Source organism: Felis catus, chromosome A1, assembly GCF_018350175.1.
Source record: "Felis catus isolate Fca126 chromosome A1, F.catus_Fca126_mat1.0, whole genome shotgun sequence".
In the NCBI taxonomy this organism is placed as follows: Eukaryota; Metazoa; Chordata; class Mammalia; order Carnivora; family Felidae; genus Felis; species Felis catus.
The window spans coordinates 46,573,196-46,588,473 of NC_058368.1; the positions used below are offsets into that span (position 1 = coordinate 46,573,196).

The following is a 15,278-nucleotide window of genomic DNA, read 5'->3' on the forward strand; positions in this document are numbered from 1 at the left end:
ACATTTTTTATTTTTTTATTTTTTATTTTTTTTGCTTAGTAATACAAATAAGAGATGAAATGAGATAATACCACTATTCCCAGCAAAGCCTGTTTCTTACTTGGAAGCACATGTCTAGCTTGGCTTCTCTACTTACCAAGAAAAATGATCAGCACATAAAGGAATGAGGTCTTTTAAGCTAAAGACATGACACTAATGGGCCTCAAGTACTTAAAGAATGCTGTAAAGATAGCAGTGAATTCCCATTTCTAACTTAACAACCTCATTTCTTAATGCTTCTCCCAAATCCTATACCATCCTCTGACAGAGCTTCCTGATATTCCCACATTGGACCACGTTTATTTTCTTGACTCCTTGTTCTTATTTGCCCTCTTCTTACACGTCAGAACCCATTCAACTCCCAGCTCCTCTCTAAGGACTTCCATATCTCCTAGGCAGAGCTGGTAACTCTTTGTCCATAATCCCACTGTATTCTCATTTTACAATGAAATCATTTATTCAGAGTCAAATTCCTCTAACGAAAGGAACCAGCAGTCACCTCTATGTGTCAGTAAAATGCCTAACATAAGGCAATTAACGATCCAGGGCAGAATACGCTACTAACAAAAGCCGAAGACCAAACAAATCAGATTTTGGAATCAGCCAAATACACATTCCAAACCTTCTATGACTTATACAACCTTGATCAAGATACTTAACCTCTTCAAACTTCGATTTTGCAACTCAACTATAGGGACTATAATATCTTTCCTACAAGACTGTTAGGAAGATCGAATAAAAATATGTTCACAGCCTTGCATAGCAGCTAGTATGTATAAAGTGCCTGTGTGATGGAGAGTTATTAGAATGAATAACTTCGAGCAAGAAGAAATTAAGTTAAACATTAAGAAACCATTTCTTAAGAAGGTTATTATGAACATTCCAAGCAAAGCTGTAGACTTTTGTTTTCCCAGGAGTTTTGAGACAGGAGTAAGCAGCTCTTTCTCTGGAATGCCTTAGATTATTGGACAAGACAATTTCAGGAAATCCCTTTTTGCTTTCAGATTTTATAATCATCAACCTTCCTAATTCTCCAAGTGACTTCAAAATTGTTTCAATTACTTGAGTACTGTTACTCTCTTCATGCAAAAGAAGCTGGGATAGCATCTCTTGTCTTTTTGTATCTGAATACAGTAAAGAAAAACTAAAGAATACCACTTTCTTTCCATTGATAAACATAGTTAATGGAATTATTCATTATATATCAGAACTGTAAGCAGGTAAAACTACCTATGGCTATTGTAAAAATCATATTTACTTTTTCCCCTTTCAATAACATATATTGAAATACTATAATGATATAATATTATGTTATCACTTTTACAAATTTGGCTGTGACAAAGCTTTTAAACTACTAACAAATTTTCAGTATCCGTAATTCCCACTGGAAATCCCGTAACATGTTTCAGTCTAACGATTTAAGGTTACAAACATTCCTTCCAGAATTATTTCCAACATCTCACAAGGCATATTCATTGTAAAAAGTGAGCCACTTAGCAGGTAAACACACAGGAAATGTTATATTTCAAACTAATCACAAGGACTATGACAAATTAGGAAATCACATGGAGACATTACACACTTTGTCTAGAGGACAAGTAATACATTGTACTAAATGTAAGCTGGACGGTTCATATAAACATATTCTATTAGAAAATTGAGCATTAAACTTTGCCTTGTGGGAAGATATTTTATTTTCCCAAGGAAATTAAGGATATTTAGAGATTGGAAACTGGTGTATCCTATTGATCCTCTTTGCTAACTATGATACCTAGTAAAAGAAATTTATGGTGAAAGGAGAAACTAGCTATTATTTTCCTCCTGGAAAGAAAAAGGAAAATTTTTTCCTTTTGTTTCCAAACATACAAGGCTCAGATAAATCTAAACTCATATAATCCTCTCACATGTATGAATAGTTCTAATATTGTGGATGTTAATGATCTCCTTTCTCACTTTCTTATCTCATATATAATCATTCTACTAATTATAGTAAAAATCTTTACTTGACTGTTGTCACTATGGAGCCATCGTATACTTGTGTTCACCCAAAACTGCTTTAATACATACATACATGTGTACACACACACACACACACACACACACACACAGACACACACACACTTTAGCTTTGGGGTGTTTTACTTCAAATATTACTAACAAATATCCCAATTTCACCCTGAAGGATTTTGACAAGACGATGTGGTATTTTGAGGTGATAATGTCACCTGAAGAGAAAAAGAAAATAAAAAAAAACTAAGCTGAAGATTAGAAATTTAATCCCAATAAAACTTAAAACACTTCATGGTAAAATGACACTCTTAGGATAATTCTAGATGCCTTCCACCAACCAGCACATCGCCTGAACTGGCTCAGTCCTTAAAGGGTCAAAATTTATTATCATTTCAGTTCATCTAATAAGTAATGTTTTTGCCGAACAAAACCAATTCCCAATAAATTCTCACTGTATTTGTGTGCTCTGATTTGATTTAGAGGCCTATGGGGAGACACCATTTGGTAGCACAGGAACACAGAGGGGTAGGTGTTGCTGGGGAGAAGTAGGGCTCATGTGCCAGAAGTGTTATTGTGTCAGGTTGATTTATTGAGTGAGCTTCACTTCACCGAATGTTCCGAGATATTTATTTCCCTAAAGGCTCTGCAAAGATATGAACAGACCCGCATCCACAGATGTCATCATTGCTCATTTTACCGAGTCATGAAATTTTCTCAACTGCAATTTGTCCATCTAAAATTGCTGTAACAAAGCAATGTCAATAGTAGCATCCTACTCGGGCACCACCTTCTATATAAGGCTCTGTTGCCAAATTCAGTACTTCTGTGCAACTTCATGGTAATTAAAGTGACAGAACAGCTTCACTGTGATTTCAAAAGAGTTTTTCAGAGAAGTTATTCCAATTTGTAAACTCCACTTTGAGTCCTCAGATAAAGCAAAACCTTTAAGGGGAACTGAACAGGAATACATAAACACAGAATCGTTTACCCTTGTCAAAATTAAAATAAAAATAGATGTAGAGAAAAGTAAGGAAAGAAAGCAGACGGTGTGTCACGAAACCCAAAACTTCAAAGATGTCACCTTTTTGAAAGCCGCCCTTAAATTTAGTGTCTTGTTCTGGGGGTCTAGACTCATCGGTTTTATTTTTCCCCTCTCCGTTATCAAGCAAATGAACCACAAAAGTTGATTTTAAAAGGACGTTGCTAGATATACATCCCTTGCCTACAACTTTTATTCAAAAACACTTGCGTAAACGTATGAAAGAGTTCTTAAGGTGCATTCATAATGCTAAAGCATTATAACTTGAGTGTTTTCGATGACTTTGTCTAAAATCTTCTTCAGCACCTAATAGAATATCAATGTCTGTGTTAAATAAAAACTGCATGCTTGTGTTGTGTGTCAGAATTTTCGGGTTTATTTAAATATGTTAATATTTCTCATTATGCCATTAACAATAACCTTCATCCATTTGTGAAAAACATTTTGCCAAGCATGCACATAAAAAATTAGCAAGTGAAGCAAAATCACCTTAATTTGCTTTGGACCAGCAAATAACCAACTAATTTGCAGAAATCCCTGCCAAGCACTCATATTAAATGCTTCATGCTTATTTTATGACCTCTGCTGCTCTTCTCCTTCCCGGGCCCTGAATCATATGATCATTAACATATTGCAAGGTCTGAAACTTTATTTTTTACATTCTTTAATTAATGCCTGTTTATAGAAGGCCATAGGACTTCAGATCCAGTTAATGAAACTTCGCTCCCCCAGGCCCCTAGAGCCCAATAGAGAGCTCTCTCCTCTGTTGTTTTAGTAGCTTTTTTCCAACTGTTTGTTTATACACACTTAATTGATCTCTTTAGTCCCAGAAGCATTCCAGAGACACAACCTGTTTTGAGGCAAGCTAAAGTTTTCCCCCTTCCTTTATAAAAGCCTTGAATGCCCAAGGTTATCAGTTTTAATTTGAAAGTTGAAGATTCAGCTTTATTTACACTGTCTAAAAGTAAAAACTGATACAGGCCCCGAAGTGTTTATTTTTACATTCGTATATAGCAGAGGGGATCACAAGTGCATACTGTATATAATTATTTTGATGTAGAACTAAGTAATTACTAAATGCTGCTATGTCTTATTTTATGGCATTGAATAAACGCAGCCTTTATAACAAGTTGAAAATAAAAACAAATCAGGCTGCCAATGCATGAAATTTTCATGGCTCTTCAATTTACATTTTACATATTCCCTATGACAAGAATTTCTATTATGCTATTCTCTTTTTTCTGCTATAATTAAATTAAAAAAGTAATTGGCTGGTGCTGCACACTGCAGCAATGTCTTAATCACATAGACAAACAGTTTTACAATAGCTCACACCATTTGCCACATGGGGCAATGACATTATTGTACCAGACTATAAACTCGAGACAGATATCACATACCCGCCTTCAGCCACGGTGTTGGCAAGAACAGAACACGAGGTTATTCGGCACCCTGACTGGCACCTCTATAATGGAATTCCCAATTAAGTAAAAGTGGCTCAAATCCGGCCATGTGGTTTTAAAAACTGCCAAAATTCGAAGCTTATGAATCTGCACATACATACATGCGTGTACTCTAGGTAGAGAATATATGCTGGAAAGGCCAAAAGGGAAAATACTGGTGCAAGTTATAAATGCAGCAGGCATTATGAGAACTGGCAATGGGAAATCATTATTTCTGAATGCTCTGATGGGAAAAATCCTGATTATGCATGTTTTATATGTGTGTATATTCTATTCTTTTTTTCTTAGTGTTCAGTTTGCGGTCATTTTTCTCTCTATATTTACAGTGAATACTTCACTAATACTTTCTGAGGTCGGGGGAAGTCAGAGTCAGGAACTCTTTGGTGTTTCCAGAAACTTCGCTGACAAGGGATTCATGAGACCTGGGTCTTAATTCTGGCCTTCCTCCAGTAAGCCATGGGATACCTTTGAGCGAGTTGCACTATCTCTTAGTCTCAGTTTATCCATCTGTAAATGAGTATGTTAGGCTAGATTATCTCTAAGGTTCAATTCAGCTCTCAGATGATACAATCATATACAGATCCAATCTTTTCTATGCTAATGTGTGAGGGAAAAAAAAACCCAAAAATACAGCACAGGTGCTTCCAGTGGCAGCAAGAAAGCAAAGAGGAATAGAAATCTGAGAAATCTGACAGAGCTGGAGTGCTAAAAAGAATAAAATAAACACAGTATGAAAAGAACAAGGGGAAATGATAATAAGGAGTGGATATATTTTATAGATCAGCTTTCTTTATTGGTATCAGTGAAGCTCTGTTTAAAAAACACAGAAAGCTAAAAATTTTAGAATTCAGTCCCTTCTAGATTTTAAAGCTATCTGTTTAGTGATTTTACCATTTGCTCTTTTACAACAGATAACTTTTTTCACCACTATCTATTAAGAAAGCAAGTAAAGAATTTGCGAGAGAGATTTTCCCAAACTCCATAAAACTAAGATGTTCTCTATAACACCTACACTTGATTACGTAACCAGGATTCAAAATCTTCATTTAGCTGATAGCTCCGAAAAATATTCAGGTGTCCCATTCTCATAAGATGTTTTCTAGAATGAAATTGCTCCCTCCAAAAATGTACATGTTATTTCAATACAGTTTAGCGGCCAGTTTGAAATCCTCAGATATTGCTCTTTGGTCCTTGTAATTACTCATAATTTCAGAAGTCCCTTCGAAAAAGAGATCCTTGCAATAATGAACAAATGTATATACCATGCCATATCCAAGAAGACATTGCACATCAGTAATATCCCATTTATAATTTCGTCTTAAATGGAAGAAATTGATGGACAAAAAATATAAAGCATATAGAGACCCAATTTTAAAGCAGGTATGTTTAAGGAAGTTTTCCAGTGCATGTTATACACATGTAACTTATGGGTAAGCAAACAGCAGCATTTTCCAGACGTTGAAGAATCCCTCCTCGTTTTCCCCATGCAGCCTTTCTTCCCCCAACTTCCTTAGTCTGAACTATCAGCCTTACGTAAAACAAATTCCGTCATTGCTGCCAAGGTGCTCAGTAGCTGAAAGTCTTCAATCTTCACATAAATAGGGTGCAAATCAAATCTTATGATGGTATATTCAAGCTTTCAGGATCTCTGTTTGCTACCAGAAATGTCAGAGTTTAGTACCTACTAAGCCATAGATTTATGAGGAAATGCTCGTAGATTGACAAGCAATTTTGTAACAAATGCATCTTCAGCGTTAGATTCACAGGAATGTTTAGGACATGCCTAAATGATTTAGTATTTTATACCTCTGCTCAAAAGAACAGTTCATATAAGTCAGTTCTATCTGAGGACAGTCAATCAAGCAGAAACTAAAAGTAATTTTAAGAGATCATGATTCATTTACAAAAAAAAAAAAGTTTATCTCTAGAATTCAGGAGTGTGCAGTTACAAGTGATAAGTTGATAACAGGCAAAGTTGGAAATGCTTTAATTGAGACAAGGCAAATAACTTTCTTATTTAGATATGAAATACAGAGCATCTCTGATTACGTTTATTTATGAGCTGCCAATATTTGAACATATGCAAAGTTTGAATTGTTTCCCATTTGCCCCAAACTTTAAAAAACATAATTCCTTTTCTTAACGTGCCACCCTTCGGGGCAAGGAGTTGTAATGAACACCTCCCAGTCACACAGAATTACAATGTTCTTTATCTCGCCCGGCACTAAAAAAAAAAAAAAAAAAAAAAAAAAAAAAAAAAAAAAAAAAACTTCCAAAGGTTTGGAATCCTGAAACCTGTAAACAAAATCTGTGGAGCAGATAAAATTTTAAATGGCACAATGCAATTAAAGCTGAATTCAATTTGAGCACACCCTGTCCATCTGTCAGAGGGAAACAAAAGCCTAGGAGCTCCATTATTGCTGAATCCCTGCTCTTGTTAATTTGCTTGCTGAGAGATTTCAATTTCTAGGAAGTGCACAAATTAGTGTTCAGTCAGGGCTAGATCCTCAGTAAGTATAAGCAGATGGTGGAAATCAGCCCTAATCAAGTGGCCAAAGCCTTTTTTTTTCTGTCTGATTAAAGCATTTTAATCCTTTCAGATTGTCTGCTTTTTTAGCAAATATTCACCATCTTTTATTTTTCTTATATTCCAGGATGGATTTAAATGTAGCTAGGCACATGAGAAGAAAAAGAACTTGGAGAAATAGAGCTATCAGTATTTGAGTTACGAGCAGTGGCCTACTGGATCTGTGAATTCATTTAATGTCTCTTTTTCCCCCTATTATATGTTTAATAATTGTTGGAATCATTATTAATTTATATGCAAATATAAATAAGGCATACTTAATCTGTTCTGGTGGAATTAAATTACTGCAGGAAAGACAAAGAGTTAGAAAAATTTTCAGCTTTAAGATTAAAGCTGGCAAGAACAGAGGGCAACCAGAAAAGTCACATGTATGTGCAAATCTCCTACCCAGAGAAAAGAAAGAAACAGATTTTATTCTTTATATTAATACAAACTAACAAATATGTAAAATTTTAGTGAAGGGAAGTGTTAAAATTAAAACAAAAAATTTAATAAGTAAAGGGCTGCAATCTTTTATAAATAATGAAAACAAAAATTATTAGAACTAAAAACTGTATCATTGTTTTCAAAGTATGAGAAACACACACGCAAAATGTAAAAGTACTACAGTCTTTATAGGTGCTTAAAACTCACACACACATTTGCAAGCCAAGAAACACACAAAGCAAAATTTTTTCATATTCAAAGAAGCATTATAGTGACTTAATTGTGTGTTCAAGCAAACAGTTGGCAAAAACAAAGTCCTTCTACCTCCTACATTTATCCAGGATACATGAAAAATGAACTTTTCTTATTATACGTAAAATGTTTGTGATAACGACTTTGCACATAAAATTTCAAAGTGTTTGAACACATGTAAGGATAAATCTTTACATAACTATTTTGAAATCTCCCCTTAAACTTAGGCACATATATGAGAAGTATTTATGGGGGGGAGGGAAACACAGTTTAATATCAGAAAGTATTTCTGAACGAGCCCAAACTTTGAGTTGAACATTTGTACAAGTTCTGATATGCTGAATATTTGTAAGATTTCTGGTAGTGCTTTAACATCCTGTTTAGCAATTTCATTACACAACCAGATTCTTAACAAATACCCTCCCTAACAGTTTGATAAAATTCACAAGTACGAGTGTTCATCTATACTTTTACATGTTTCTTTTAACTAGAATAGTTACTAAAGAGCTGGAGTTTTAATTTGTTTATTTGAACATTTGAAATTTATATTCATAAAGTTTAAGCTGAAATACATCTTATACACCAAATCTTTATGCCAGTTTTATGCATTTGCCCATGACCATATATGCAAATTTCCCAAGTTTAATAATTGTAACTACCATCCCTAAGGGTAAATGGTTCCTTACATATACAACTTACATTGTACCTTGAAGTTTCTACTTGAACTATTTTTAAAATTCTCATTCAAAAGTAAATCATAACAAAAAAAAATCATCAAACCCACTAGACATTTGTTTCATGGACATAGCTTTAAAGTCCTTCCACCACTGATAAAGATGGAATCAAGTTTAAATCAGCTCACAAAGAAACAGAAAGTTTGTATTTCTTGTTTATTCCTCCCATCCATTTACTAGCTAATAGTGTAATCCAATAGTGAAAAGTAGTGCTCACATCTCCACACCCTTTCTTTAAACAGCCTAAACTGTTGGATCCTGCTGTATTCTTAGACACTTTCACCTGTCTGTGCCTAGAACAGGGCACTTTACAAGCAATAGCTATGTAAGCAATTAGGTACTTAGCTGAGAAGGCCGAAGTATGCACAGGAGGAACACACTGACTTTCACATTCCCATTTTAAAGAAATATGCCTCCATGAGCAGATATAGTAGAATGCACTCAAGAAATTTATGCCCTTCACCTTTGTTCTTTATCTTTTATTTTTTTCTCATTTTAAAGATTTCAAACTTTAAGAGCAAATGAAGTCATGGAAGGACTGACAGCAGAGGAAGTGGAGATTCTTTTTTTTTTTATAAATTGAGGTATAACTGGCATACAACATTTCAAATGTACGACACAATAATTTAATATTTCTATACTGGGAAATGATCACCATAATAAGTCTACTTACTATCCATCAGCATACAAAGTTACAAAAAAAAGTTTTTTCCTGTGTTGAGAAATTTTAGGATGTACTCTCTTGGCAGCTTTCAAGTTTGTACTACAATATTACTGACTATAGTCATCATGCTATATATTATATCGCCATGACTAGTTTATTATGTAACTGGAAGTCTGTTCCACTTGGTCCTCTTCTCCTATTTTGCCCATCCCCCAAGCAACCACTTCAAGCAACCACCTTTCTGTTCTCTGTATCTATAAGTGTTGTTTTGTTTGGCTTGGTTTGTTTTTAAGATTCCACATATAAGTGAAATCATGTGGTATTTGCTTCTCTGTTTGATTTCTTTCACTTATCATAAGTCCCTCAAGGTCAATCTGTATTGTTGCAAATGTCAAGATTCCATTCTTTTTTATGGCTGAATAATATTTCATTACACACACACACACACACACACACACCATATCTTTTCTATCCATCCATCCACTGATGGAAATTTAGGTTGCTTTCATATCTTGGCTATTGTAAATAATGCTGCAATAAACGTAAGGGTGCATATACTGTTTCAAATTAGCGTTTTTGATTTCTTCTGATAAATTACCTAGTAATGGAACCACTGGATGATATGGAATTCTATTATTATTTTTTTGAGGAACTTCCATACTGTTTTCCATAGTGGCTGCACCAGTTTGCACTCTTACCAATAGTGCATGAGTGTCCACTCTTCCCCACATCCTTGCTAATACTTGTTATTTTTTGTCTTTTTGATAGTAGCCATCTAATTGCTATGAAGAGGTATCTTACTATGGTTTTGATTTGCCTTTCCCTGATGATTAGTGATGTTGAGCATCTTTTCACGTACCTGGAGGCCATCTGTATGTCTTCTTTGGAAAAATGTCTGAGTTTCTTTGGAAAAAGTGTCTGAGTTCTTCTGCCCACTTTTTAATGGAATCATTTGGGTTCTTGGTTATTGAGCTGTATGAACTCTTTATATATTTTATTGTATGTATGTATGTATGTATAAATGTATGTATACATTTATTTATTAAATTTTTATTTATTTATTTTGAGAGAGAGAGAACAGGGGAAGTGCAAAGACAGGGAGAGGGAGGGAGGGAGAGAGAGAGAGAGAATGAGAGAGAGAGAGAGAGAGAGAGAGAGAGAGAATTCCAAGCAAGCTCTGCATTGCCAGCACAGAATCCGATATGGGGCTCAGACCCACAAACTGTGGGCATGACCTGATCTGAATCTGAGATCATGACCTGAGGTGAAATAGAGTCAGCTGCTTAACCAAATGAGCCACACAGGTGCCCCGAGTTCTTTATATATTTTAGATATTTACCTCTTATATATGGTTTGAAAATATTTTCTCCCATTCAGTAAATCATCTTGTAATTTTGTTGATGGTTTCCTTTGCTATGCAGAAGCTTTTTAGCGTTGTGTGGTCCCATTTGTTTTTTTCTTTTGTTGCCTTTCCTTTTAGAGTCAGGCCCAAAAAAACATTGCCAAGACCAATGTCAAGGAGCTCATCACCTATGTTTTCTTCTAGGAATTTCATGGTTTCAAGTCTTACATATAATTTTTTTAACCCAGTTTGAGTTAATTTTTGTGCCTAGTGTAAGGTAGCAGGCCAGTTTCATTCTTTTGCATATGACTGTCCGGTTTTCCCAACACCATTTATTGAATAGATTGTACTTTCTCGATTGTATATTCTTGCCTCCTCTGTCATAAATTACGTGACCATACATACGTGGTCTTATTACTGTTCCATTCTATTCTGTTCCATTAATCTATGTGTCAGTTTTAATGCCAATACCACACTATTTTGATTACTATAGCTTTGTAGTACAGTTTGAAATCTGGGCATGTGATGCCTCCAGCTTTGTTTCTCTTTCTCAAGACTGCTTTGGCTATTTGGGGTCTTCTGTAATTCTGCACACATTTTAAAACTGTTTGTTCTATTTCTGTGAAATATGCCACTGGAATTTTGATAGGGATTGTGCTGAGTATGTAGGTTGTTTTGGTAGTATGAACATTTAAACAGTATTAATTCTTTTAATCCATGATACCTCTTTCCATTTATTTGTGTCTTTAATTTCTTATACTTTTCAGTGTATAGATCTTTCACCTTTTGAGTAAAATTTATTCCTAGGTACTTTATTCTTTTCGATATGATTGTAAATGATTTTTTACTTAATTTCTCTTTCTGATAGTTTGTTGTTAGTGTACAGAAATGCAACAGACTTTTGTACACTGATTTTGTACCCTGCAACTTTACTGAATTTATTGATTAGCTCTAATCATGTGAGAGGTAGTCTCTAGAGTTTTCTATATATGAAATCATATATAGTGACAGTTTTACTTCTTCCTTCCCAATTTGGATGCCTCTCTTTTTTTCTTATCTGAATGCTACGACTAAAAAGACTTCCAATATTATGTTAAATAAAAATGGCAAGAGTGGATGTCCTTGTTTGTATAAAGTTGGATTGTTTATTTGAGATTTTTCTTGTTTCTTGAAGTAGGCATGTTTCGCTATGAACTCTCATCTTTGCTTTGATTTTGCTGCAGCCCGTAGATTTTGGTATGTTGTATTTCCATTTTCATTTGTGTCAAAGCATTTTTTTTTTAATTTTCCCTTGATTCCTTTGTTGACCTATTGGTTGTTCAATAGCACAAATCTCCACATAATCAGTGCCTTTTTTTCAACTAAAAGAAGTCCCTTTCACATTTATTCTAAGGCTGATTTACTTGTGGTGAACTCCTTCGACTTCCATTTGCCTGGAAAATTCTTTATCTCTCCTTCAATTATGAATGATAAACTTGGCAGCAAGTATATTCTTGGTTGACATTTTTTTTTTTTGCCTTTCAGGACTTGAATGTATCTTGCCACTTCCTCTGGCCTACAAAGTTTCTGCTGAAAAATCTGTATATAGTCCTATGAGGGTTCCCTTGTACACAACAAGTTGTATTTCTCTTGCTACTTTTAAGATTATCTTTGACTTTAACTTTTGATATTTTAATTACAATATGTTTATGTGGATCTCTTTAAGGGTATCACTTTTGAAACTCTCTGGGTGTCCTGGATCTGGATGTCTGTTTCCTTCTCCAGGTTAGGAAAGCTTTCAGCCATTATTTATTAAAATAAGTTTCTGCCCCTTTCTCTCTCCCTTCTCCTTCCCAAACCCCTATAATGCAAATGTTAGTTCTCTTGTTACTATTCTACAGGTCCCTTCTACAGGCTATCTTCATTTTTTTTATATATATATACATATATATATATTTTATATATATATATACATATATATATTTTATATATATATATATTTTATATACATATATATACACACATACATATTATATTATTATATTATATATACATATGTATACATTTTTTTTTTGAGTGAGATCCACTGCCCTGTCTCCTGACTCATTGCTTCATCTGTTTCCTCTACCCCTCTGGTGTGGTTTTCATTTCAGTTTTGTTTTTTTTTCCCCAGCTCCATGACTTCTGTCTTGTACTTTCTTATATTTTCTGTCTCTTTGTTGAAATTCTCACTGTGCTCATCCATTCTTCTCCCAAGATTGGTGAGCATCTTTATGACCATGACACTGAACTCTTTTATCTGGTATGTCTGTTTCATTAAGGTGTTTTTTTTTTTTTTCCCCTGAGGTTTTATCATGTTCTTTCATTTGGAACATATTCCTCTATTTCCTGATTTTGCTTGACTCTCTGTATTTGTTTCTATGTGTTAGGTGAAACAGCTACTTCTCACATTCTAAAATGAGCGGACTTGTTGTTCAACCATGCCCTAGTTCTTGGTCATCTCTTGAATCTTTGTGTTGTCTAAGCAGCCGGATTTACTCTTGATAGGTCCTGGTTGTTGAGGTTGTGCCAAGAGGCACAGTATTCCCTCTCAGTATTCCAGAGGGAAGGATCTCAGTTTCATGCTGGTTGGGAGGGAGCCAGACCCTTAGGCCACAGCTCTTTTAAATTATGGAAGTATATACAGTCCTGTGGGACCATGGTTGTAGAGCCTGCTGGCCTCCAAGCCAGTTGATCTGGAAGTGCCCCCATGGCAACAGTTGTAAAAATCAGGGATCCAGATGAGTACATAAACTCCTTTCTGGGAGATACCAGTAAGCTGTAGTGAGACCAGGGGAGAGCACAAAGGTGGTATTCCCTGGCCTACATTCCCTAGGCGCACCTCTGTAGCCTCTAGATTTGTGGCAAACTTGAGCCTGCCTTCAGGCTGAAGCTCCATGACAGGTAAATAGACCTTTTTCACAGGAAGATTGGGTGTGTGTTCCAATCTACTGACCGTGGGTGTTGCGGGGAGGTGGGAGCAGTAGCAGGCCGAAAACTGTTTCTCTGACTGTTACAGTCCCACAGGATTCAGAAATGCAAGCTCTCCCCTGACCACAGTACCAGGCAATCAAGGGGAGTCCCTGTGTGGTCTGTGTGCATCCCCAGCTTTAGCAAGGCAGCTGGAGAATGCAGGGGCAGGACACGCCTTCCAGCTTTAACAGGGCATCAGGGGAGAGCAGGGATCGTGAACGCCCACCAGCTTTAGCAGGTTTGCTGGAGACTGTAGGAACTGTGTGTGCCTCCTTATACTAGCAAGGTAGAGGGAGAGTGCAAAAGTGGTGTCCACCAGCACCTCCATCTGGGAGTTCCATCAGGCTCCTGACCATCTTCCATATCAGCAAATGAATCTCCTTCACAAATAGTCTAAGCACTTTTCAAATGGCTGCTGTCATGGTGAGCCCAGGGGTGAGTGACTCTGCATGCGAGCCCTTTAAGAGCAGTATCAGTTCCCCGTAGCTCTTTGAATCTCTGAACATAAGCCCTGTTGTTTACCAAAGCTGGATATTCTGGGGGCTCACTTCTCTGTGCAGGTCCCAAGGGTTGTATGCCTGCTATGGGACTCAAACCCCTCACTCCTCAGAGAGCAGTTCCTGCTTTGCAAGATCTCTCCCAATTGTGAGTTGCTGTGCTGCAGGTGGAGGTGTTGGCGTGATCACATTGCACCTCTCCTACCCATTTTTATGCTGCCATTTTATCTTTTGTTGCAGAAGAGCTGTTGAGTGAGTTTCCAGGTCTTTCTCAGAGGGAACTGATCAATATACATAGGCAGCTGTATATTCAGTGTGTCTGTGAATTCAGGATCCTTCTACACTGCCATTTTTCCCCTCCTACTTTCATTCTTTCACCACTGCCACCCCTCTAATTCTGGCCTCACACCTCTCACCTGAGCTATTTTATAACCTCCCATTGGCCTCCATACCTCTTTAAAGATTCCCTTCTGTCAACAAAATAAGACTTCTTTGCCCATCCTATAAAGGCTCTTGATGTGATGGACTTAGCCAATATTCAAGGTTCTTTCTTGACACTCTAGCTAAATCTTATCACTCAGTATCCACATGATATGCCCTCTATTTTCCAAAACCCTGACTTGGCTCACAAAGTTCCTTCCATCTGGAATGCCATTGTAAATTAACTCCAACTCAAAGTACTACCCAAAGCTTGTCTAAATTTCTACTAATTTTGGGGCGCCTGGGTGGCTCAGTCAGTTAAGCATCTGACTTTGGCTCAGGTCATGATCTCGCGGTTCTTGGGTTTGAGCCCTGCATCAGGCTCTGTGCTGACAGCTCAGAGCCTGGAGCCTGCTTCGGATACTATGTCTCCCTCTCTCTCTGTTCCTCCCCTGCTTGTGCTCTGTCTCTCTCTCTTTCAAAAATAAATAAACATTAAAAAATAGATTTTAGGGGTGCCTGAGTGGCTGAGTTGGTTAAGTGTCTGACTTCAGCCTAGGTCATGATCTTGCGGTTCTGAGTTGAAGCCCCATGTCAGGCTCTGTGCTGACAGCTCAGAGCTTGGAGCCTGTTTCAGATTCTGTGTCTCCCTCTCTCTCACTCTCTCTACCCCTCCCCTGCTCATGCTCTGTCTTTCTCAAAACAAACATTAAAAAAAATTTTTAAATGTATATATTTTTTAAATTTCTACTAATCTCATGAACCTCCATCACAAATGTCCATCTTTTCATAAACCTCCATCATCCTCCATCAC

The 15,278-nt window shown here is 36.4% G+C and overlaps 1 protein-coding gene across 2 annotated transcripts in view; it reads right to left on the minus strand.

Moving 5' to 3' along the window:
- DACH1 (dachshund family transcription factor 1) overlaps positions 1–15,278 on the minus strand; it is a 432,209-nt gene that overhangs the window by 353,884 nt on the left and 63,047 nt on the right. The window lies entirely within an intron of this gene.